The 25,233-nt window shown below is 40.4% G+C and overlaps 1 protein-coding gene across 1 annotated transcript in view; it reads right to left on the bottom strand.

The window, feature by feature from the left end:
- Window positions 1–25,233, bottom strand: part of PCNX2 (pecanex 2) — a 275,321-nt gene that overhangs the window by 18,923 nt on the left and 231,165 nt on the right. The window contains exons 22-23 of the transcript XR_002732387.2: window positions 19,071–19,129; window positions 16,113–16,328 (exon numbers count right to left, since the gene is read on the bottom strand). The gene's annotated coding sequence lies outside the window, so the exon portion shown is untranslated. The remainder of the gene's footprint in view (window positions 1–16,112; window positions 16,329–19,070; window positions 19,130–25,233) is intronic.

Raw genomic sequence — 25,233 nt, 5'->3', positions numbered from 1 at the left:
TATGAGTACTTTGAGAAACAAATACGAGTTTTTGTTCCCAAAAATCAAACTGAATTCTACAAAAAGGAATCTAACTGGATTCATAAAAAAATCCAAAATTTCATCAATATGATTACATTTAAAACATTGTAAATATTCAAAAATATGCTGAATATTTATTTTAGCTGAGTTTTAAAAGGATCATTGCCTTCATTAGCCATTGCAGCATGCCAGGCACTGGGCTGGTGTTCTGCATATACCTAGCTGTGAGGTGACCACAGGGGATGTTAGACAAGGAACAAAGCTCAAACCACCCATAGAGCACAATCAGACCCTGACTCACAAAGTGGACATTCTTAGACATAGGTAGAGCTTAGCCCGTGCTTTTTAAACTACAGATGGGACTTATAGGCACAAACGTTGGGATACTTACGTTGGATTATTAGAAAATGTATTTCCTTTTGTGGTCACATAAGGTTATTCCTGAATTGATCAGGGCTACAAAAAGGAGGAGACCATCAGATATGGCCATTGCTGAGCTCTGAGCAGTTCACTTCCACAGCCCTGAGTGCACATTACAGGCTGGGAACACAAGATGTGTGAGACAGGGCTCAGTCCCAGCGAGGTTCCTTGATAGTCCCTTTTAATATCCTCCTGCATGTACAGTGGTAGAGATATTAACAGGACGAGGGCCCCCGTAACATTTTTCTTAAAGCTGGAATTCTAAATTTGTATTGCCTCTTGCCAGCTGGTTACATCAAAGGCTGCTTTGTGACCAAATGAAATAATGTCAAAAAAAGACTTTAAAATGTTTCTGAGTGATTGCCATTTTTAAGACGGTCACAGTGGGGCCCACCACCCTCCCTCCCTGCCCCACAAACTTCTCCTGCAGCTTCCATGTCATGGCAGGGAGGAACTTTCTCAGCTCCTCTTCTACCCACACTCATTTTCCAGGGACAGAATCCTAGAACATAAGCTTGAAGGAACATTCAAGTCATCTATTCCCATCCACCTGCTCTTAGAGGACATCTCTGCATTTGTTAGACCTCATTATATTTAATTTGTGGAAGGAAAGAATTGTAAGATTTTTATATTTCAGGCTGGGCACGGTGGCTCATGCCTGTAATCCCAGCACTTTGGGAGGCCAAGGTGGGTGGATCACTTGAGGTCAGGATTTCAAGACCAGCCTGGCCAACATGGTGAAACTCCGTCTCTATTAAAAATACAAAAATTAGCCGGGCGTGGTGGTGCACACCTGTGTTCCCAGCTACTTGGGAGGCTGAGGCAGGAGAATCACTTGAACCCAGGAGGCAGAGGTTGCAGAGAGTCGAGATCACACCACCGTACTTCAGCTTGGGCAACAGAGCAAGACTCCGTCTCAAAAAAAAAAAAAAAAAGAATTTTATATTTCAAGGAGCCTCCTTTTTCTTTAAGATCACGCAATAGAAATAAAATTCATGTAGAGATATTCTAGGTCTTAAAAGATTTATTTTTCTATCCATTGGATTATAGTTGCAAACTTAAAATTTCTTATTCCAGTTTTAAATACTAGAATTTCTAATAAATCAGCCCGTAGGGAGAGGTAAAAATGATTTTATTTACTCAACGAAGTAAATCAATGGACAATCCTTCTCTCGATTGCTGTTTAATTTTGATTCTGACGAATAGGGCTTTCCCTGCCATAGCAAAGACTCACCTTCCGGAGGTATCAGCTTCCCTGAAACCACCAGGGCCAGACACAGAAAGACTGAGTCTCTCTCTTTGGCAGACACTGTATGAGCCACCACTACTGCCATCATTACCATCACTAAGAAGCTGTCCTGGGCACGTGCTATTCCCTAAGTGTCACACATTCACTTGGTAATCAATTCTGTTTAGATTAATCCAATCTTAAAGACAGGGAAACAGAGTGCTAATAGTATAGTTACATGACTAAGGCCACAGACAAGAACCAAAACAACAAATAGGATCAGCTTGTTGAGCCACTGAATGAGTTCAGTTCTTTATTACCTTAGTGGCAACTTCTCCCCTAGTTCCAGTTTCCAGTCCTTCAGCAACACTGGACCTGTGTGTCTTTTAAATTTTATTTTATATTTTGTAGAGACAGGGTCAGCCTCTGTCACCGAGGTTGGAGTGCACAGGTGCAATCATAGCTCACTGTAACCTCAAACTCCCGGGTTAAAGTCATTCTCCCACCTCAGCCTCTGGAGTAGCTGGCACCTCAGGCAGGCACAACCACACCTACCTAATTAATTTTCTTTTTCTTTTCTTTTCTTTTTTTTTCCTTTTTTCTTTTATTTTTAGAGATGGGGTCTCACTATGTCGCCCAGGCTGGTCTCAAACACCTGGCCTCATATAATCCTCCTTGGATTACAGACATGCACCACCGTGCCTGGCCTTCAGTGTCTTTTTAATGTGATACTGGGAACCTAGAAGTGTATTGGCCCAGTATGCAATTGAGAAAAAAGACAAAAGTAGGTTTGAATAATTTATAACTTGTTTGATTTTGTGAGCCTAGCACAGATTTTACATTGTAACAATTTTACATCCCAAGGAACTTCATATTCTTTAAGATCTGCCCATAGGAATAAAACTTGTTTTGTGACCTGTCTGGCAAGCTAGATTTTAAATGTGTTATAATACCTTTAAATGAAACAGCACTGGTTTTTCACAGAATTTCTATTTCACAACACTATGTATTTATGTGACACTTATCAATTTAAAAAGGAATGCTTCAGAGTATCTTATCTGATGTACACATCAACCTGGCTATGCAGACGTAATTTCCAGGGCACTGATTCTCAAAAGAGACTTGTCTTGTGGAAGGGTCTGCTCTTTTGAATTTAAAATCAGTATTCTTCTTTTATCACACACTGTCTAATGAGGCTTGACAAATTACAAGCCAAGGTTTCCTGAATTTATTTATTTTCAACCAGCTCATGGGAGAAAATGAAATTAACCAAATCACTAAATACACATTGTAACTCACACTGGGCAGTTTAGAAGCATAAGAATAAGAAACATTGAAATAGATGATAGTTATCTCTGTAAGTGATACGATTTCCCACTACTCCTGCCCTGTTTAAAGATGTGAAAACTAATGCACTCAACTCTACTCAGAAGAGTCCTTAGAATAAATATTCTAATTAAAGAATATTTAATTCAAAGTTGTATTATCTTTTTTGGCTCCCATGAATTTATTTTTGAGTGCTGAATGTTAAGATATGCAGACCCTGTTTACGTTCAGTAAGAAGCCCTCTTTCTTCCCAGATTCGCTATCTAGACAAACATGGCTTCGTCTCTCCTATTAACAGGTCACACAATTTGCAATGAAGAAAAATACGTGGTCAGGGATTCTGAATGGATAACTCATTATTGTATGGGTAAGTTTGGAACCAAGGAATTTGACAGATTACTCAATTTATACAGACCTAAGAACTAAGCATTTGCTAATGACCTGAATGTTGTCATAGAGCAGAGAAAATTCTAGATAACTCCAAGATTAGTGGGAAAGCTATCCCTCTGTATGGATTAGCCAGCTAAGATAAACGTTTGGGTTGGATTTGCTTTAGATAAGATTCAGTTACACAGATATTTTTAAATGTCCCCACAGGCCAGTGATTATGGGGTGTTAGCCAAACTATGAGATGGCTGATAACATTTCACACAGACAGAAACATAAATCCTATTTTTTGATATTTTCCAGACGTGGTGGTAATGTGTAGCTACATACTGATAATTGTGCCTTTTGCTTTCAGTGTTCATTCTACAAGAGCCATCTAGGTTTCATGACTTTAATTAAGTCTTGCAGAATGAACACTGAAAGCAAAATTGCTCAGATAGCCAATAATTCAAACAGCTGTTAGAAGTGACCTACAAAGGTGCTACCACAATAGCCTTTAAGAATGAATTCTGGTAAAACCAACTTTTATTTGTTTAATTTCAACAACCAAAAATACTTTCCGAAATGGTTAATCATTTTTTTATTTCATATTCTCTCCTTATTTAACCCACCTTCCTCCCTTTGTTCCCTCCCTCTCAAGGACTGGAGTCTGCTATATCGGCCGTGGACTTTGGGGTCAGTCACATCTAGGTGTTCATGCTCCTTTACCACTGGTGACTGTGTGGCCGTGGGCACCTTACTTAAATTCATTCGCTCAGATTTCTCATGTTGACAGTTGGGTAATAGCACCTACTTACTTTATAGAGCTGTTATAAGGAATATTTTGATAATATAAGTAAAGAATCTAAAGTGGTACCTGGCATGTACTTGGTGTTCAAGAAACTTGCAACTGTCTACCTTCTCATCCAACCAATATTTACTGGGCATCCTACCATGAGCCAGTCAATGCACTGGGGAGAGCTACATGAATAAGCCATGAAGCCCCAGCCTTTGAAGGGCTCACAGTCTAATAGAGTCTGACTTAGTTAACTTTTCATAGTCCGCAGGAATAGAAAAACCTCAATGCATAAACTTTGTAAGGCTATTGAAAACAAACTGGCTTTGGTTTTCAAATTATTATTTATTATGTTATTATCAAGAAAACATTTATTGATTGCCAACCATATGGTCACATACCTGACACTAAGGATAAGGCCCTGACCTCAGAGATTCATGATCAACACAAACACTCAAACACAAATTTAACTTTCATTACAACTTTATTTTAAATAAAGGAACAAAGTAATCTCTATTATTTTTTGTTTGAACTATTAGATGAGCAAAAACTGTAAATATTTGATTGATGGAAATGTAGAAAATATATACAAATGCTGTATAACTCATCACAAGGAAATACTGAGAAATGAGTAAGTTGAGGAAATAAAGTTACACAAATAATTAAAAAGGAAAATGCCCATATAACACCATGCATTTATAGTATCATTGTTTTTCTCCTGCTTTCCAAAAACTCATCTTATTAGATGACTCTTTTCTATTTCCTAAGACCTACTTCCTCTAAGACAATTTCTGGAGAACAGATCTCACCATGAGAAAAATGTAGCAGCCTTACACTAATGAGGATCATGCACGCATACCTCCATGCCTAGATCAACTTCGTTTCAGTCACCTCAAAGCTTTCCATGCAGGTGACCCAGCCTTAGACTACAGGATCATCTTCATCCTCCCATGAGAGAATGCTGCTTTACTGCATGCAGTTCACGTCATTTGCTATGGGAAGCCCGGGATTCCCTGCAGTCTAATTTCCTTGCTTCTCTATAGATCACATTTTCTGATCCGAACTTAACTGTCTCACCCATCCAAATCTCAAAGTCCTTTCATACATGCCTCTCACCACTTGGTCAGCACTGGAAGACATCCTTGTGTTTCTCATTGATGCTCTCAGGCCATTCTCTCATCCTAATCCCATGCTCCATCTCGTTGCCATCTCCTGTTGGCCTCTCTGTTCATTCCCACTCCTTCCATAAAGATTGTGTCTCTGGTTCAGTCACTCTCTCCACCATGCCTCCTGCCATTACTCCTGGGGATGTCAATATCCATAGAGATGCTTTTTCCAACATCTTGGTGCCTGGTCCAATCTCTACCCCTGCAATGGTCTCATCTTCCCCTCAACCTCAGCCAGTCATTCCCAGGGTGATAACCCTAGAGTTTGATTATCAAAAAATAGCTTTCCCTCTAAAGATATCAGTTTGAAACATCCCATTTTCCAGTAACCACCTCATTTTTCCAGCTCATTTCCTCTAATCTTTCAACTTCAGCAATCTTTGCACCCTTCCCAGACCCCGTTCCCATTGGTCCTGTTTCCTACTTCTTTCACCCCCTCACTTCCCTTCATCCTCAGCTTACACTCCATGGCCAAGTATTATAATAATTGTCACAACTTTACATATTAAATACATTCTCAGCTTCATGACACTCACTTGGTTCAACCAGTCCTGGTTAACTCTAACTCTGCCCTTCCATGCCTACATCCACAATGTTGAATGTGGCTTAGAGAAAACCACACAGTAATTAATCTTTACAGATCTCTTTAAAATAATGATCACTAACCTCAAGTGAGTGTTTCATGCTGCCCAGCATTCATACTACAGGTTTTCCAAATTCAAAAATCCAAAATCTTAAATGCTCCAAAATCCAAAACCTTTTGAGCACTGACGTGATGATGCCACAAGTGAAGAATTCCACACCTGACCTCTTGTGATGGGAACAGTCAAAATGCGGGTGCACAGCCTACCGTTTCTTCAGTGTCCCCAACGAGAAAAAGACCCTCTTGGCCATTTATAAAAGTCACCCAGCAGAAGGCCTCCTCATCCCTAGAAGACCCACTTCTTGGTCTCTCAACTGTTTCTGATGTTTCTTCCCACCTCAATAAATAAAATGCAGTGTATATTAACCTTTTAATCAAAACCCAGCACTCCTGCCTCAGCCTCCCGAGGAGCTGGGATTACAGGCATGTGCCACCATGCCCAGCTAATTTTTGTATTTTTAGTAGAGACGGGGTTTCACCACGTTGGCCAGGCTGGTCTCAGACTCCTGACCTCAGGTGATCCACCCGCCTCAGCCTCCCACAGTGCTGGGATTACAGGCATGAGCCACCGTGCCCATCCCATTTGTATTCTTGATATAGAATTTGTATCAATCATTCATTATGGTACCAGACAACAGAAATAGGATGTGCCATGGACCTTGATCATTCTTTTGGGCTATCCGAGATCTATGCCCCTATTCTAGGTTTGGGCAATTATGTACTGCACCAGAACTAGCTAATTGTTCACCAAAGCCTTTTACTTTTTTTCCTGGGTTCTCAGCTAGATAGCATTTCCTAGCCTCTTTTGTAGTCAAGTCAATTGTGGACAGTAGAATGTACAAGGAAATGATGTATCCCAGGTTTAGGCCAAGCTCATAACAATCTTCCATGCAATCTCCCACTTACTGCCAGCTTGGTATTGAAGTCCAAGGTGGATTTGAAAGCAATGTGGTAGGGAATAGGCAGAGCTTCTATTTGCCTGAATCCTTGGTAGTGCAGAATGAAACCATCCCCTTCCCCGACTACCTCCACTCACTGATTGGACTCTATATGAATGTATAACAGACGTCTGTTGCATCAGCCACTGAAATTTGGGGCCTAATAGTTACAGCAACTAGCATTACTTCAATTAATCTACCCATTTTGTGACTCTCAGGGATAGGCAGTCACCACCTCCCATCAGAGAAACTGGAGAGTCAGACACTTTCTTTCCCGGGCTCCCTTCCATCTAGAGCACACACGTGAAATCTTGGCTTTGTGAATCTGTTAAACCCACATCAGGCATTGACTAACAAGCTGCAGACACAAAGAAGCAAGGTTATGTGGAATGCATTCTGGAAGGGAGGTGTTCCTCCAGTTTCTGGGGGTAGCTGCCGTGGCAGCAGCAGTGTCCAGTATCCAGGCTCATGGTATCAATGACATGATGCCAGTGTCTGGATTCACCAGCCAAGATGTGACTCCTTCACAGCTGTAGTGTGATTTTAGACTTGGCTCTTGTCCAATAGCTGCAACGCCTGCTTTGCTAGCCTTTTCAGAAGTCTGTGCCCTTTGCAACATCTTCCAACAAATCCTTCTTCTACTTAAGTTAGCTAGACTTGAGTTTTGTAGCTCATGACCAAGAACTCTTATTGACACAAACGCATCCCTTTCAGGGAGGGGAAGATAGGATACTTTCTTGGTCTACAGCCTTGGGGAGCTTGCCTCCCCTCTGGAGCGTATTTCTCATTTTCTGAAAAGAGTCAGAGTCTATCCTGTGAACACTTCATGTTTCCACTAATGGCTTCAGTAGACTTCAGGAGGGAGAACAAGCCCATCTATATTTTGACTGCCTCAGGTTGGGATGAAGTAGATTAAATTTGACCAAAATAAAGCCAGTTATTTTGGAAAACAAGAAACTGAAAAGGAAAATGCTGAAAAGAAGACTCTAAAATGTCCAAGGAGATAAAACAAAACAGACCTTCCCTAGGAATACTGCACTATATGTTGCAAAGAGACATAAAACAGAACAGCTATTTTAGGTTAACTGGAGTCTTCCCACAATACAAGTATGATTTAGGTTTTGTCAAGCGATGTGCTCTTTTGAAGTCCCTGTGTCCAACTACAATTGAACTGGGTTAAAAAAAAAAGTATTGTTTAAGAGTGAGGGTATTGGGGCAGGGGAGCTGTCATTTTTTTCTCAAGATGTTGTTATGGTGCCAAAGTGACCCTTATCACCCGGTTATATTCCTACTGTGGCTGGCAGGAACAAGGGATATCAATGAGCAACAGCAGAGATCCTCCTGGGCAGTCTTGTCTCACATAATCTCTGCCTCTATCTTGGGGATGGCTACATCTGTCAGTTCTGAGCCTCCTTCTGTATTTCATCTGATGAAGTTCGAGGAGTCTGGTATGTTGTAATATTGACAAATAATGCCTCCCTGTAATCATACCACTGTGCAAATGTGGCAGAGTCACTTTTTCTACCCCCAGGCTCTGAGCTGTCCTTGGGAATGGCTTTAACCACCAGAATGTGGCAGAAATGACATAGTGCCTGTCTGGGAAGCTGGGCCATAAGAGTCCTTGAAGTGTTCAGATTTCCCCTTTTCAAACCCAAACACCACCTGGCTGCGAAGATGCCTAGTCTGGCCCCTGGGAGACTGAGTGGTCCCATGGAGGAGATCCAAGGCTCCAAGTTTGGCAGCCAGCCTCTAGACCTCCCAGCCTGGCTCATCTACCTGCTGAATGAAACTGCTCAAGTGGTCCAGGTGACAGCAGCAGCAGAACCACTGGCCAACCCATGTAACAGTGGGAAATAGTACAGCATTGCTATTCTAAACCATGAAGTCTTGTGGTGGCTAGTTATGCCTCAAGATATAATTGATTTAAGATGGGACCAGAACATTTATTGTGCTAGATTAAGAAGCACTGCTTGTGATGAGGAGCTGACAGACAGAAAAAGCACTGCAAAACTCTAAAATCTCATTAACTTGTACCCTTTAAACTCTTGGTTAAGTTTGCTAAAGAAGCTAAAAATGGCACAGAACTTGTGATAGAAACTACAACTCACATTCAACTAGGTTAGCTCTAAAAGATTTTCCCTTGAATTCCAGCAAAAACTGAAAACCTTTCATCAAAAAAGGAGCAGGGGTCGCTATTCTTATATCGGATAAAACAGACTTTAAACCAACAACGGTAAAACAGGACAAGGAAGGGTATTACATAATGATAAAGTGTTCAATTTAACAAGACTTAACCATCCTAAATATATATGCGCCCAACATTGGAGCACCCGGATTCATAAAACAAGTACTTATAGAGCTACGAAAAGACTAAGACAGCCACACAATTACGGTGGAGGACTTCAACACCCCATTGGCAGCATTAGACGGATCATCAAGGCAGAAAACTAACAAAGAAATTCTGGGGCCGGGCGCAGTGGCTCAAGCCTATAATCCCAGCACTTTGGGAGGCCGAGACGGGCGGATCACGAGGTCAGGAGATCGAGAGCATCCTGGCTAACACGGTGAAACCCCGTCTCTACTAAAAAATACAAAAAACTAGCCAGGCGAGGTGGTGGGTGCCTGTAGTCCCAGCTACTCGGGAGGCTGAGGCAGGAGAATGGCGTGAACCCAGGAGGCGGAGCTTGCAGTGAGCTGAGATTCGGCCACTGCACTCCAGCCTGGGCGACAGAGCGAGACTCTGTCTCAAAAAAACAAGAAAGAAATTCTGGACTTAAATTTGACACTTGACCTATTGGACCTAACATAAATCTATAGACTACTCCACCCGTCAACTACAGAATATACAATTCCTCTCATCTGTAAATGGAACATACTGCAAGATCAACCACATCACACGCTCAGCCATAAAGCAAGTCTCAATACATTTTAAAAAAAGGAAGTAATATCATCCATACTCTTGGACCACAGTGGGATAAAAACAGAAATCAATATCAAGAAGAACTCTTAAAACCACATACTTACATAGAAATTAAACTTGTTCCTGAACGACTTTTGGGTAAACAACGAAATTAAGGCAAAAATGAAAAAAATTCCTTTTAAATGAATAAAAACAGGCTGGACATGGTGACTCACACCTGGAATCCCAGCAGTTTAGGAGGCCAAGGCAAGCAGATCACCTGAGGTCAGGAGTTCGAGACCAGCCTGGCCAACATGGTGAAACCCTGTCTCTACCAAAAATATAAAAAATAGCTGAGTGTGGTGGCACACACCTGTAATCCCAGCTACTTGGGAAGCTGAGGCAGGAGAATCACTTGAACCTGGGAGGTAGATGTTGCAGTGAGCCAAGATTGTGCCACTGCACTCCAGCGAGACTCTGTCTCATACATACATACATACATATGTACATATATACATACATACACACACACACACACACACAAAATACACCAAAATCTCTGGGATGCAGCAAAAGCAGTGCTAACAGAAAAGTTCATAGTGCTAAATGCCTACCTCTAAAAGTTAGACATATCTCAATTTAATGACATAACATCACACCTAAAGGAACTAGAAAAACAAGAACAATCTAACCCGAAAGCTAGCAGAAGGAAGGGAATAACTGAAATCAGAGCAGAACTGAACAAAATCGAGACCCCAAAATCCATACAAAGATTCAATGAAATCAAAAGTTGATTTGAAAGGATAAACAAGATTGATAGACCACTAACTAGAATAACAAAGAAAAAGAGAGATGATCCAAATAAGCACAATCAAAAATGACAAAGATGATATTACAATTGATCTTAATACAAAAGATCTTCAGAGACTATTATGAATATCTCTATGCATACAGACTAGAATATCTAGATGAAATGGCTAAACTCCTGGAAACACACACTCTTCCAAGATTGAATCAGGAAGAAATTGAAATGCTAAACAGACCAATACTGATTTCTGAAATTGAATATGTAATAAAAAGCCTATAATCAAAAAAAGTCCTGGATCAGAGGGGTTCACAACTGAATTCTACCAGACATAAGAAGAAGAGCTAGTACCAATTCTACTGAAAGTATTCCAAAAAACTGAGGAGGAGGGACTCCTCCCTAATGCATTCTATGAAGCTAGCATCACCCTGATGCCAAAACCTGGCAGAAATACAACAAAAAAAGAAAATGACAAGCCAATATCACTGATGAATATAGATGCAAAAATCTTTAGCAAACTACTAGTAAAACAAATCAGGCAGCACATCAGAGTTAATTCACTATAATCAAGTCTGCTTCATTACTAGGATGCAAGGTTGGCTCAACATACACAAATCAATAACGTGATTCATCACATAAACAGAATTAAAAACAAAAACCATATGATCATATGACTAGACATGGAAAAACACCTTTCCATAAAATTCAACATCCCTTCATGGTAAAGACCCTCAAGAAATGAAGGATAGAAGGAATACACCTCAAAATAATAAGACTCATCTATGACAAACAAATCGCTGGAAGCATTCCCCTTGAAACTGGAACAAGACACGGATGCCCACTCTTATCACTCCTATTCAACATAGTACTGGAAGTCCTAGCCAGAGCAGCCAGTTCAGAGAAATAAATAAAAGACATCCAAATAGAAAAAGAAGTCAAAATATCTCTCTTTACTGATCATATGATTGTATAGTCAGAGAACCCTTATAGACTCTGCCAAAAGCCTCCTGGAATTGATAAAATAACTTCAGTAAAGTTCCAGGATACAAAATCAATGTACAAAATGTAGTAGCATTTCTACACACTAGTAACATTCAAGCTGAGAGCCAAATCAAAAACATAATCTCATTTACAATAGACACACACACACACACACACACAAATACCTAAGAATATATCTAACCAAAAAGGTAAAAGATCTCTACAAGGAGAACTAGAAAAACACTGCTGAAAACAATTATGGATGACACAAACAAATGGGAAAACATTCCTTGCTCATGGATTGGAAGAATCAACATAGGAGTTGAACAATGAGAACCCATGGACACAGCGAGGGGAACATCACACACCGGGGCCTGTTGCAGGGCTAGGGGAGGGATAGCATTAGGAGAAATACCTAATGTAGATGACGGGTTGATGGGTGCAGCAAACCACCATGGCACGTGTATACCTATGTAACAAACCTGCACATTCTGCACATGTATCCCAGAATTTAAAGTATAATTTTAAAAAATGACCATACAGCTCAAAGCAGTCTATAGACTCTATTCCCATCAAACTACCAATGTAATTTTTCCCAGAGCTAAAAAAAAAACTATTCTAAAATCCATATAGAACTGAAAAAAAGCCCAAGTAGCAAAATCAATCCTAAACAAAAGGAACAAATCCAGAGGCATCAATTACCCTACTTCAAACTATACTCTAAGCCTATAATAACCAAAACAGCATGGTACTGGTACAAAAACAGACACACAGACCAATGGAACAGAATAGCAAACCCAGAAATAAAAAGCCACACACCTATAGCCATCTGATTTTTGACAAAGTCAACAAAAATAAGCAATGGGGAAAGGGCTCCCTATTCAATAAATGGTACTTGGAAAGCTGGCTAGCCACATGCAGAAGAATGAAACTGGACCCCTACCTTTCACCATATACAAAAATTAACCCAAGATCAATTAAAGATTTAAATGTAAGTCCTCAAACTATAGGAGGAAAACCTAGAAAACATTATTCTGGACATGGGCCTTAGGAAAGAATTTATGACTAAGTCTTCAAAAGTAATTGCAAAAAACCAAAAATTGGCAAATGAGACCCAATTAAACTAAGAGCTTCTGCATAGCAAAAAACAAAACAAAAATAAACAAAAAAATAAAAACAAAAACAAAACCAAACTATCAATAGAATAAAAGACAACCTACAGATTGGGAGATAATATTCCCAAACTATGCGACTGACAAAGGTCTAATATCCAGAATCTATAAGGGAATGAAACAAGCAAACAAGCAAAAAATAAATAACCCCATTAAAAAATGGGTAAAAGATATGAACAGATACTTCTCAAAAGAAGACATACAAGCGGCCAACTAACACAAGAAAAAAATGCTCAACATCACTAATCATCAGATAAATGAAATCAGAACCACAATGAGATACCATCTCACATTAATCAGAATAGCTATTATTTAAAAAAAAAAAAAAAAAACAGATGCTGGCGAGGCCGCAGAGAAAAGGGAACATTCATACACTGTTGACGGGAATGTAAATTAGTCTAGCCACTGTGGAAAGCAGTTTGGAGATTTCTCAAAGCACTTTAAAACAGAACTACCTTTCAACTCAGCAATCCCATTTCTGGGTATATATACGCAAATAAAATAAATTGTTATACCAAACAGACACATGCACTCATATGTTCACTGCAGCACTAGCAAAGACCTGGAATCAACCTAGGTGCCCATCAACAGTAGACTGGATAAAGAAAATGGGGGTACGTATACACCATGGAATACTATGTAGCCATTAAAAAAATGTCCTTTGCAGCAACGTGGATGCCGTTGGATGCCATTTTCCTAAGCAAATTAATGCAGGAATAGAAAACCAAATACCAGATGTTCTCACTTATTAATGGGAGCTAAACATTTGGTACTAATTGATATAAAGAAGGCAACAATAGACACTGGGGACTAGTAGACATGGTAGGTAGAAAAGGGGACAAGGGTTGAAAACCTGTTGAGTACTATGAGCAGTACCTCAGTGATGGGACAAATCATATGTCATATCTCAGCATCACACAATAGATCCATGTAACAAACCTACACATGTACCCTCTGAATCTAAAATCAAAGTTGAAATTATATTTAAAAAGGAATATACTGAAAAAAAAGAAAGAAAAGCTCTCAAAAGAGCTGAGATTCAGAAATTCAGAAAGCAGCACAATTCTATTGTATTATTGCACTGGAGGCACTTATTCCCACCATCTCTCATGACATTTTCTGGCATCTGTGCTAAATGTAGGGGAAATATCCTTTCTGTGATTACTCTGTAGAGTTTTATCACTATTCCCCTGCTCAATAACCTTCCCCAAACTAAGCCCCCTAAATTAGATTCTTAAAATTCAGAAAAGTGCACAGAAGGTACACCTAAAACACGGAACCTACCACTCTAGAAAAAAACATTTTGTATACATTTATTTAGGAATGTGGAAAGGCACGGATATTCACAAAACTAATGCTAGAAATTCCATCCAAAGAACCGAGATAACTGATCATCTTTAGACAATGGTGTTCAATTGTCCTTTTGTCACAGTGAGGGTTTGAACAGGTATGAACTGGCTCCTGCTCACCTTTCTAGCACTACCTATAACCACTTCCAAACTACCTGCTGAGAACACATCTGATGACTTGGTGCTTTCTTGTCATCACATCTGCTGCTCCTCTTTTCTCCTCCACTGAGCTGACCCAGACTCCAACCTGACACCAGTGCCTCTCCTCTGGTCCCTAATGTGGCCCTAGCAGGACACTGTCATAATACTCATTTCATGGGATACTCATTTCACATGAGCTCCTTCCATACCTGTCTTCTCTGTGAGGCTCCCAGCATCTTAAGGTGGGGGCTTAACTTCTGTATTCATGGTACCTACATTAATGCATGACATGTAATCAGTGCTAAATTAATGTCTCCTGAATAACTGTCAGACTGTACGTCCTAGCTACTTGGCACATTCACTTGAATGCTTCCACCACTAGACCAAAAAGTCCTATTCCTCTTTCAGGCTTCCCTGTTTTAGTAAACACACCTCTACCTACGCAGATACTCGATCTAGAAACTTGGGGGGCACACAGAGCCTCCCCTCTCACTCACCTCTAACAGCTAGCCCTTCTGATTCCACCTCCCAGTCTCTGGGCACTTCCGTGTCTCTGCCGCCATCTTCTGCTTGGGTGTCTACAATGCAGTCTTAAATGGTTTCCCTGCTTCTACTTTTGTCTTCCCCCAGTACATTCTCCACACAGCCACCAGACCAATCTCTTAAAGTGTAGAGAGGGTCAACCATTCCCTCATCCAGAGTCCCTACATCGTTCCCCGTAACATAGAGAATAACATAGTCCCTGACACTGGCGGGGAGATCTCACATTACTGGGCTTCCTGCTGCCTCATGTCAAGTTGCTGCGAGCGCTGGTCAGCCCTAGTCATTTGAGTCCTCCCAGATGTCAGGAATGCTCTGAGATGCTGCCTGACTCATGCATTTAGCAGTTATCAGTTCCTGCACTGGGGACTTTCTTCCTCCTGCTCTCCTCTCGAGGCCTTCCTTGACCACCCCATTGAACGTGGCACCTCCTCACCCTCATCCTCTGCAGTGACTTTGGGTTTCAGAACCCTGTTTACTTCCTTCATAGCACTTGCTCCAAGCTATAATAAGTTTGCTTGTTTATTTACTTGTTTACTTTAGGTGTCTCTCACTGGGGGTAAGCTTCATCGGGATAAGACTCTTTCATGTCATGTGTCCATTGCATCTCCAGTATTAAAACACTGCCTGATACAGAGGAGATGTTCAGAAAACATGCAACGTGTAAAGGAATAAACAACGCAGGAGAAGGCAACAGGTACATCACTTATACCACTTTCTGCATCCCACATAACCCCAGCTCCTGATTTGCAGGAAAACTGGGGTTAAACTTTCAAGATTCAGGCAGACTCAATAACCACAAAGCAATGAGGATTCATGAAGTGCCTTCTACATGATCTCAAACCACACAGTAACATTATAAGGCACCCATTCTCATTATTATTATTTTGCAGATAGGAAAGAAAAGCTCTAAGACTTTAAATGATTTGCACACAGCAGATCCCAACACCTGTGGCCCACAGAAAAACATCGGGCTGACTCCATTTGGAGCCCTGATGTTCCCCACAACCTCCTGTGGCTTCTGAGCTTTTCCCAATGGGAAAAGCTTTGGGATATTTATTCCCAAATCAATATCCTGATTTGCTAATAAACCAATGTCCTGGTTTGCTAATCCACAAGTTTACATGCCATTCTATGGTTTATGTTTTTATTCCTTCAGATGACTGTAGTTTATTTATATCAAGGTAGTGGTGGCAAGCTCTCTTTCAGTAGGAAGACATTATGTTTTTCCTGTTTAACAGGGACTTCTTCCTAAAGTTTTGCTTGATAATTAACTCAAGCAACCAACTGTCAACAGTTTCCACAATGAAGAAATTCTTACCTCGGAATTCCAGTCCTCGAAGTTGAAAGGTGACAAGACCATTTCCAATTTCAATCAGGTGAACAAAGGCATTGAGGTCATCTGAAGCCAAAATAAAGCAATCGCCAGAGCTGTAGTTGCCCCAACGACCAAGAACTAAGTCTCCACAGAGGGACTCCTGGAGGGTCCTTGTTAAGTGTTCATAAAAAATGGAATTGAGATTGTTGTCATCATTCCCTAAAGGTAGACAAGAAATATGATCAGTGAATGCCTACTTCTTGCTGTGTACCCAGACCTAGGAAACAGTGAGCGGTCATCTGATTAAGGGCAAAATCAGACTCTTTATATACATAAAAGAGAAAAGATCTGTTCTTCCCACATTTCAGTGGATTATATGGGACCCTCCTATTTTTTTCCCTTTATATTCTCTCTGTATAATTTACAGGCAATAAGCAGCATCATTTTATATATAGGTGCTATAATATGTAACAAAAACAATCATTGCTAGTATTATTTGTTATATACAAACATATTTTACATATTATATAACATATAAGTTGTTACACTATATATAAATGGATACTATTTGTTCTTAAATTATATATACATTAAAAATTCAGGTTTATTGAAGAATAATTTATGTAGGGTAAAATTCATCCATTTTAGTGTACTATTCTATGAGTCTTGAAAAATGCATATAGTCATATAGCCAGCACTTAGAATAATGCATTCATCTGCTGTATATATGAGTGTGTTCTGTTTCACCTTTGAGTAGTATCCCTCTGTATGCATGTGCTACAGTTTGTTTATCCATTCATCTGCTGAAGGACACTTGGGTTGTTTCCAGTTTTGGTGATTATGGGTTAAATCACTACCAAGAGTCATGAACAGGAGTTTGTGTGAATATGACACTCCCCGTTTCTCTTGAGTAAATGCTTAGGAGCAGGGCTGCTGTTCTCCAAAGGGGCTGTAATGTTTTTGCATTTCCCCAGCAGTGATTGACAGCTCTAATTCTGCATCCTTGCCAGGACTTGGAATTGTCCATTGTTGCTTGTTTGTTTAACTTTGGCCATTTTAATTGGGTGGATAATGACATCCAAGGAAGGGTGAAGGAGGAAGCAGCAAAGGAGATGGAATGATGGAATACCTTGCTTCCCAGTGGAAAGCCAGGGGTGCGTGTTGAGTGGGGGTGAAATTAGGAGTGCGTAGTGCATTTCCTATATCCTCCCTGCTGAGCCCTGACTCTTTTCCCTCCTTTCAAGGGATCTCTCAAGATGAGGGATATAAGATTTTTTAAAGAGAAGATTGGATAACATGGGAAGTCTTCCTGGTCTGTGGTCCTGTGGGTGGAGTAAGCATTGGGAGAAGCGTAGGAAAAACGTTCACGTTCACGACTTTTATTTTAGGAGTAGCTTTTCTTTAGGAGAGGAAATTATGGCTCTGGAAAGCCATAGGCATAGTTGTCCCAAAGAGGAAATGCCTAAAGCAAAACTCAACACTCCCTTCTGGATTGTCTATTTGAGTGGAGACGGAGATTCGGGGAGGACAGGGATGAAGACTGCAGATCTGACCGGAGCATCCCTGCTTTGTATCCAAGGGAACCAGGGCACAATCAGGGTACAGAAGGCAGGGAGTGGTACAAGAAGGTGAATATGCCCCAAGTGCACTTACACAAGGAAGATCACCAATCCGCCTCTAAGAAATCTACAGAATAACACTATCAAACTATGAATATCTTTGCTGGCCACTCATGACAGTTGAAAGCTGAATCAAAATTAGAGCATTTATAACCTAATTATGATTAATGGAAAGAAATTGTTCTGTGGGCTGAGTCATGCCATGTAGTCTAATAATGTATCAGTATGCTTAATCTTCTATGCAGATGAAGCTTCCTTGACCTGCACTATATTCATTTTCTCTGATGAAGCAGCATGCATTCTGAGACACTAATTAAAGATTACTTTCAGTCTCTGGCACTTTGAAAGGAAAGGCCTGAATGAGAGAATTAGCCTTTGCTTAATTGTTCAAACTGTTCAATGTTTAAATAAAACAAAACAATTAAAATCACTAAAAGTAGAGATTCAACTCAGGGCATCTTCTTAGAACACATTGACCACATATCTGCATAATTAGATTAAAATGAGACAGCAATTATGATTCACTAACAGCACAATGTGCTTGGGAAACTGTCCCTCTGCCTCATATCAATAGGCTTGTAACATCACAGTCCCACAGCTGCACCTCAGAGATATCAGTACCTCTCCTCCCTCATTGTACTGACATGCAGTTCAACAAAAAATAAGCCTCTCTCTCCAGGTATCTCAAATTTCAAATTCTGATTTCGAATTAATCATGTATATGCAATTCAAATATAGATAATGAGCATGATACAATTGTTCCTAGGCAGATTTGGGGGCACAAAGAAGGGAGTGAGGAGGATAAAAATAGAGAACAGTTAAAATTTGCATTCTAATATGAGGAAGGAAGAAACAGAATGGTTAAAAAAGGAGATTGATTATGGAAAGAAAAAAGTAAAATAATCTTCTAGCAGGTAAATCCTTCCATAGCTTAATGCTGACCAAAGTTTTTGAAAGCTTCTAGATCCTGGATCGTGGAATGGTTTGCCTTCAAGGACATTACCATGCTGATGTTTTTCCAAAGAACTTTTTTTTCCTAAAAGACAAATCTCAAGTTTATAGTCTGTGTTTGAGGTCTACTACACACAGCCTACAATGTCTTGATTAACAGAGTTATCCAATACTGAGCAAGGTCCTAATCAATTCTAAGCAGTGGAGCAATACACTGTCAAACCAACTCAGAATGCTTGATCAGTCTACCTGCACAGTTTCATTCCACAGTCAGCATATTAACTAAGACGTGCATTGTCTCCACAATGAGTACAGAGTATTTAATTCTTCCTTTTGAGAATCCATCCATACAGCAATAAATAGTTTAAAAAGAGAGAAGAGATCTTCTTACCTGGATCTCTTTCAATTTGGACGGCCAGTCTTGTGTTGGAATTATCCACACGCCTTGTACTAGAAGAGGCCACAAAAGGGTAGAAGGTCATGATTAGATCCTCCCAAGCGGAGGAGTTAGTTTACAGAACCAGCTGCATGAGTGGAAAATGAAAATGCGATAGAGCTCACAGGTTAAGACGGTTGCTGTAGTTTTACCACACTGCAGGAAGAGAGGAGTCTCATAAGAAATAGAGGGAACAGTACAAGAAACGCATAGAGGGGAGAGATGAGTAGCTCTCTGATTTGGAGAGAATGGCCTTGTGTCTTAATCAATTTGGAGCCCCAGATCTGCAAAATCAAAGCAAGTATTTAGGCCGAACATGGTGGCTCATGCCTGTAATCCCAACACTCTGGGAGGCTGAGGCAGGCGGATCATTTGAAGTCAGGAGCTTGGTACCAGCCTGGCAAACAGTGCAAAACCCCCCCTCTACTAAAAATACGAAAAAGATTAGCCAGGTGTGGTGGTGCACTCCTATAATCTCAGCTACTTGGGAGGCTGAGGGAGGAGAATCGCTTGAACCCAGGAGGTCAAGGTCGCAGTGAGCCGAGATTGCACCACTGCACTCTGCGCCTGGGTGACAGAGTGAGAATCTGCCTAAAAAAAAAAAAAAAAAAAAAAGGCAAGTGTTAAACTGCCAATATGACACCCCTCTCTTTCAGAACTTGAGAACAGTGTCCAAATAGATATCTTTCTCTTTAAATTGATTTCAGGAAATGGTGATGAGTAGTCAACATCTCCACCACCTGCTTTCAAGAGCTGGGTATACTCTTATAGACATTTCTTAGGTTGAACCATGAGAACGAAAGCTCTCAGATTGTCTGCAGCCATGGTAACAAGTGACCACTGGAACTAGCTTTGAACCTATTCCATCATGAAAACACTCCTCAGTGCACAGCTTTTATAAGGCAGCCAGTCCATGACAATCGTGGCTTCTGAGAGTTAGCTGACTCACTGCAGACTTCTGAGGGGCAACTGATGAACAACAGGCTTTTCAAGTAATCTCCTATACAGATGCTGTCAACCCGTGTATGCCTCCAAAACCTCACTAGTCCTTGAACTCCACACATCCCCAAAACCCTTTGTAAGTGCACCGATCTACTCTGCTTGGAGAGGCTATGCCAGCCTACCTTTGTCCTTTTATTTCCAATATTGAGTGGCGGTCTTTAAAGAATGAAATATGAAATTGACATCAAGCCTATGAATTGATGGCAGTCAACTGTTTATTATCACCTACAAAATGGCAATTTCATATGGTTAAATCTGATAGATTAGCCATTAAGAAAGGACTTCCACAAATACATCAGTATCACACATAGGGTTTACTTAAAGATCTGGGCATAATGAAGGTCCCACTGACAATTGTACAAAGCCTGGTCTTGAACACATCCGGCTCCTGCTTTTTCTTTTTCTTTTCTTTTCTTTTTTGAGACGGAGTCTTGCTGTGTCGCCAGGCTGGAGTGCAGTGGTGCAATCTTGGCTCACTGCAACCTCCGCCTCCTGGGTTCAAGCGATTCTCCTGCCTCAGCTTCCCAAGCAGCTGGGATTACAGACACGCACCACACATCCAGCTAATTTTTGTATTTTTAGTAGAGGTGGGGTTTTACCATGTTGGCCAGGATGGTCTCGGTCCGCCTTGGCCTCACAAAGTGCTGGGATAACAGTTGTGAGCCACCGCGCCTGGCCAGCTCCTGCCTTTTCTATCACTCTGCCCTTTGCTTTCTTTGTTCCAACCCTGTTGGTTTTCCTTTTCCACCCCTTCAACATGCCCAGACCTCTTAGTCCTGTTGCTCTTTCCTCTCCAGTAGCCTTTGCAAATGTTCCCTCTATTTAGGGATCCCTTTCCATTCCCACTCATTTTTCCTCATTGATTCCTCTTATCCTTCCAGTCTCAGCTCAAGTATCACCTTCTCAGGGAGGCTGCCTTGACTCCTGTGCTGCATGAGATTCCTTTGTTGTGTTCTCTTTCACGCATTGTACCTGTACCTCTCTTTTGGAGCACTTGTCAAGGCTAACGTCAATCATAATGACGACAGCTAACATTTATGTAGCACTGTGCCTGTTCTAAGTCCTTTATATGTATTAGCTTATTATTGCCTCAAAACTACCCTCTGAGGTAGTTTTATGCCCATTCTCACAGCGGATGAGGCAGAGGCACAGAGAAATTAAGTAGAGTGTTCAAGGTCACAGATCTAACAGGTGGTACAGCCAGAATATGACCTAGGGAGGCTGGCTCAGGAGCCTTTACTTTGCACCACATCATACATCTCTTTGTGTAATTATCTGATTATATTTGACTCTTACATCAGTCCCTAAGTACCATGAGAGTAAGTTTGTTGCTCACAACTGGCACATAGTAGTCACTCAATAAATATTTGCAGAATAAATTATTGAATGGTTAAAAATAAGGGTACTTCTGAAGTTTTTGTCCCTATAATATTTGCTAAGAAGAAAGACTAGCTGCCAGTCAACACTGCATATGTGGCTATGTTTAAACATGATCATTGACATATTCTGTATAATTTAACAAATGACAAGCACTTATCAGAAATGGTGCTTAAGAAGAAACCTAAGAATGCAGCCTTCTTTTGTGAACTTGTCTTTTGGGAATCAAAACAGATAAAAAGATATTTGGTTGGAACTATAATTTGAATAAACGAAAAGGCTTGTCTTCAGAAAAAAAAAAAAGTATTCTTTCTTTTCCTGTATGTCTTAGACATTTGAGAACCATCTAGGCAAGATCCTGTTGCATCCTGTGATGCTACGGATGGGCTGGAAAGAAGAAACACTGCGTTACATTTCAGAAAGGCTGTGAACCCCAGCATGCTGTTCTATCACAGCTTCAGTTTTCCTTACAAATACTTCCACAGCAGCTTTGAAAAACAAAAGATCTCAGGGTAGCAGAAAATAGAGCAAACAACAAAATTCTTTCTAATGAAGGCTGAAATCCCATGTCTGCAGAGTTAGTCCCTAAATGGAATTTTAATTTCACCTTAAGACCTACCACAAATGGAATTCTCAAGCAGCAGAATAAACAATTTTTAAAGGAGGATTAAGACAAAAGAAAGTCATTTGCTAAACTCCTTAGGGAACTAAAACATCTTCTAAAACTATGTTCACTGGAAAGCTATCTTTTCAGAAGCCTGTAGAACACAGTCTAAATTCTGATGAGCAATAACTAAGCTAAGCTGCCTGTGTACCCCTAGGACCTCTGGCTTTCCACATATTCTCTAAGAGGGTGGACTGTCAGCCACACTGGGTAATTTGAGTTTTCTCCAGTGCTTTCCTCCTATAAATGTGGTGCTTACCCCTCAAAGGTGCTAATTAGCTCAGTAATTGGATTTCTGCCTTAACTGTCCAATCAAATGAACATCAGCTCTGTAGCTCAAAGAGGAAACAGGGCTTATAGCTCACTTCCCAATCTCAGTGGGAATATGCAATCTTGGTACACATTAGGCATGTGTGTGGATGCATGCTGTTCCTAGCATTTGCCTGACAAAGTCACTGTGCATTGCTGGGTAATGCTGTCCTGAGCACTACAGAACAAGAGTGGTGTAACAGGACTCTCCAGAGAAGTTGACTTACTGAGAAACACCCCTCTTTTATGTTAATACAGAAATGCAGAGAGCAGAGCTGTCTTCTTCCCTTCAAACTTGGCCTTCCCACCCCCTGGTCAGTCCCTCTAGGTCAAGCACCTTCTCTCTCAGTTTCATCTGAGCAACTTAAGTAATTTAAAAGTAATTTTCTTTATTGACAATGCTTCAAATTCCCCTTTGTCAGTACACACAGTCTATGGTAAAAGTTGTCTCATTTTTTTAGTGAGGAAATGTTGCTGGCCAGAGTGAGAAGTTTGCTGGGGGTCTGTTCATATAGCAAATCCAAGATGGAGCTAAAAATAGACTGTGATTCTATTCATAGGCAGGGCAACCTTAAAGAAATCTGGACAATGAGAAGGCAGCCAGAGTTTAAATACAGGGGCACTGTTTCCTTTAAAATTGATTATATGCACAAGGTACACCTGGGTTTGTTTTTCGGTCTTTCATTGCTGCTGCCACTAACAATCGTATTAGCTCTTGCAAAGTCAGTGGCACTCTGCTGTCACCATGCAGCATCAGAATGATTTGTTATGAGACATTTCCTGAGGACATACTGCCGTATACCCATCAGGGTGGGCACTACCTGGGGCCAGGCCCTTCAGGTGACGTCCAGTCTTACTGGGCCTGAGTTTTGACTTTTCATACATTTGCCCTACAAGACCACAAAGCATAGCTCAGTTTGGCTGTTTCTTTTTTCAGGTTTGGGAAATGATCTTGAATAAAAATGGCTATGAGCATTGGGTGCTTTCCTTCTACTGGATTTTGATCTGAATTTTCAGTACTTTGAAGATTTTGAACAACCAACAACTTTGAGTTTTAAGAAAGTTTTGTTGGTTCTTTTCATTTCTTTTTTTGTTGTTGTTTTGTTTTTGTTTGTTTGTTTTTTTGAGACAGTCTTACTCTGTCGCCGAGGCTGGAGTGCAGTGGCACAATCTTGGCTCACTGCAACCTCCGCCTCCTGGGTTCAAGTGATTCCCCTGCCTCAGCCTCCCGAGTAGCTGGGATCACAGGCATGTGCCACCACTCCCACCTAATTTCTGTATTTTTAGTAGGGACGGGGTTTCACCATGTTGGCCAGGCTGGTCTCAAACTCCTGACCTCAGGTGATCCACCTGCCTCGGCCTCCCAAAGTGCTGGGATTATAGGCATGAGCCACTGTGCCTGGCCCTTTTCTTCATATTTTACCCAGTTTTCTTTAGTTGCCCTCACTAGGGACAATTGGTTGTAAATACCCAGCATGTCATTACTAGAAATTGAACTACTATTGTAGTTTGTAAGAATTATGAAAGGGTGAGCTCCTTTTTAATTGTCTAATATATAATCAGTGTTTCTTCATATTCCATGGGCACCTGAAAAGGTTTTTTTTCTTTTTCTATATGTATGTGTGTTTGTGCATGTGTGTATACATGCATGTGTGTATATATTCTGTAATATATATTGAAGCTACATTATTATGTTATTTATTTCTCCTGTATCCTTATCTAATTTTGGATCACTTGATGGGTCATGAACTAAGAAAAGTGAGTCACATTTTCTACCACTACTGTGTTTCTAGTTTTTAAATAAAATTTCCTTTGTTTTCCTTATAAGTTGTACTATGTGACTTAAGGCATTGATATCCATAGCTTATATTTTCATTGTGAACTTTAGTCTTTGACATTATAAAATGTTTTTAATCCTAATGGTTTTTGCCCCAAATACACCTGTGTTCAATATTAAGCCACAACAGTAGCTTTAATTTGTTTGCACTTGCCTAATGCTTTCACTTACTCTTTGATTTTCAGCTTTTCCAAGTCACCATATTTAAGGTATGTGTTTTCACTGGGTGTCCAGGCAGATGTATTTGGTCATAGTCCATCTTCATAGTTTATATTATTATGCTTTCTAATTGTATTGTTTCTTTGATTTTTAAACACATTACACTATAGTCTGATTATAAAATTATCAAGACAATACTACAGAATCAGAAATCATAAGACAATACTATGAACAACTTTGTGCCAATAAATTTGAAAACATAAATGAAATAGGTAAACTCCTATAAAGATGTAACATACTAAAAGTAACTCCAGAATAAAAACAAAAGAAGAGGCTGGGCACAGTGGCTCATGCCTATAATCTCAGCAATTTGGGAGGCTGAGGTGTGTGGATCATTTGAGGTCAGGAGTTTCGAGACCAGCCTGGCCAACATAGTGAAATGCCAGTCTCTACTAAAAATATGAAAATTAGCTGAACATGGTGGCACACCCTTGTAATTCCAGCTATTCAGAAGGCGGAGGCAGGAGAATCGCTTGAACCTGGGAGGCAGAGGCTGCAGTGAGCCAAGATTGTGCCACTGCACTCCAGCCTGGGAGACAGAGCAAGACTCTGTCTCAACAAAAAAAAAAAAAAGAAAAAGAAAAAGAATAGCCCTGTAATTGTTAAACAAGTAGAATCAGTAGTTAAATAAATACCCAAACATACAAAAGTACACATACTTGATGGGAATGATTTTTTTAAAAAAGGGAAAAAAGGTGAAGGAAGAAAGA

Source organism: Piliocolobus tephrosceles, chromosome 1 (genome assembly GCF_002776525.5).
Source record: "Piliocolobus tephrosceles isolate RC106 chromosome 1, ASM277652v3, whole genome shotgun sequence".
Lineage (NCBI taxonomy): Eukaryota > Metazoa > Chordata > Mammalia > Primates > Cercopithecidae > Piliocolobus > Piliocolobus tephrosceles.
The sequence above is the reverse complement of the archived record's forward strand: the minus strand, read 5'-3'. Positions and strand labels throughout refer to the sequence as shown.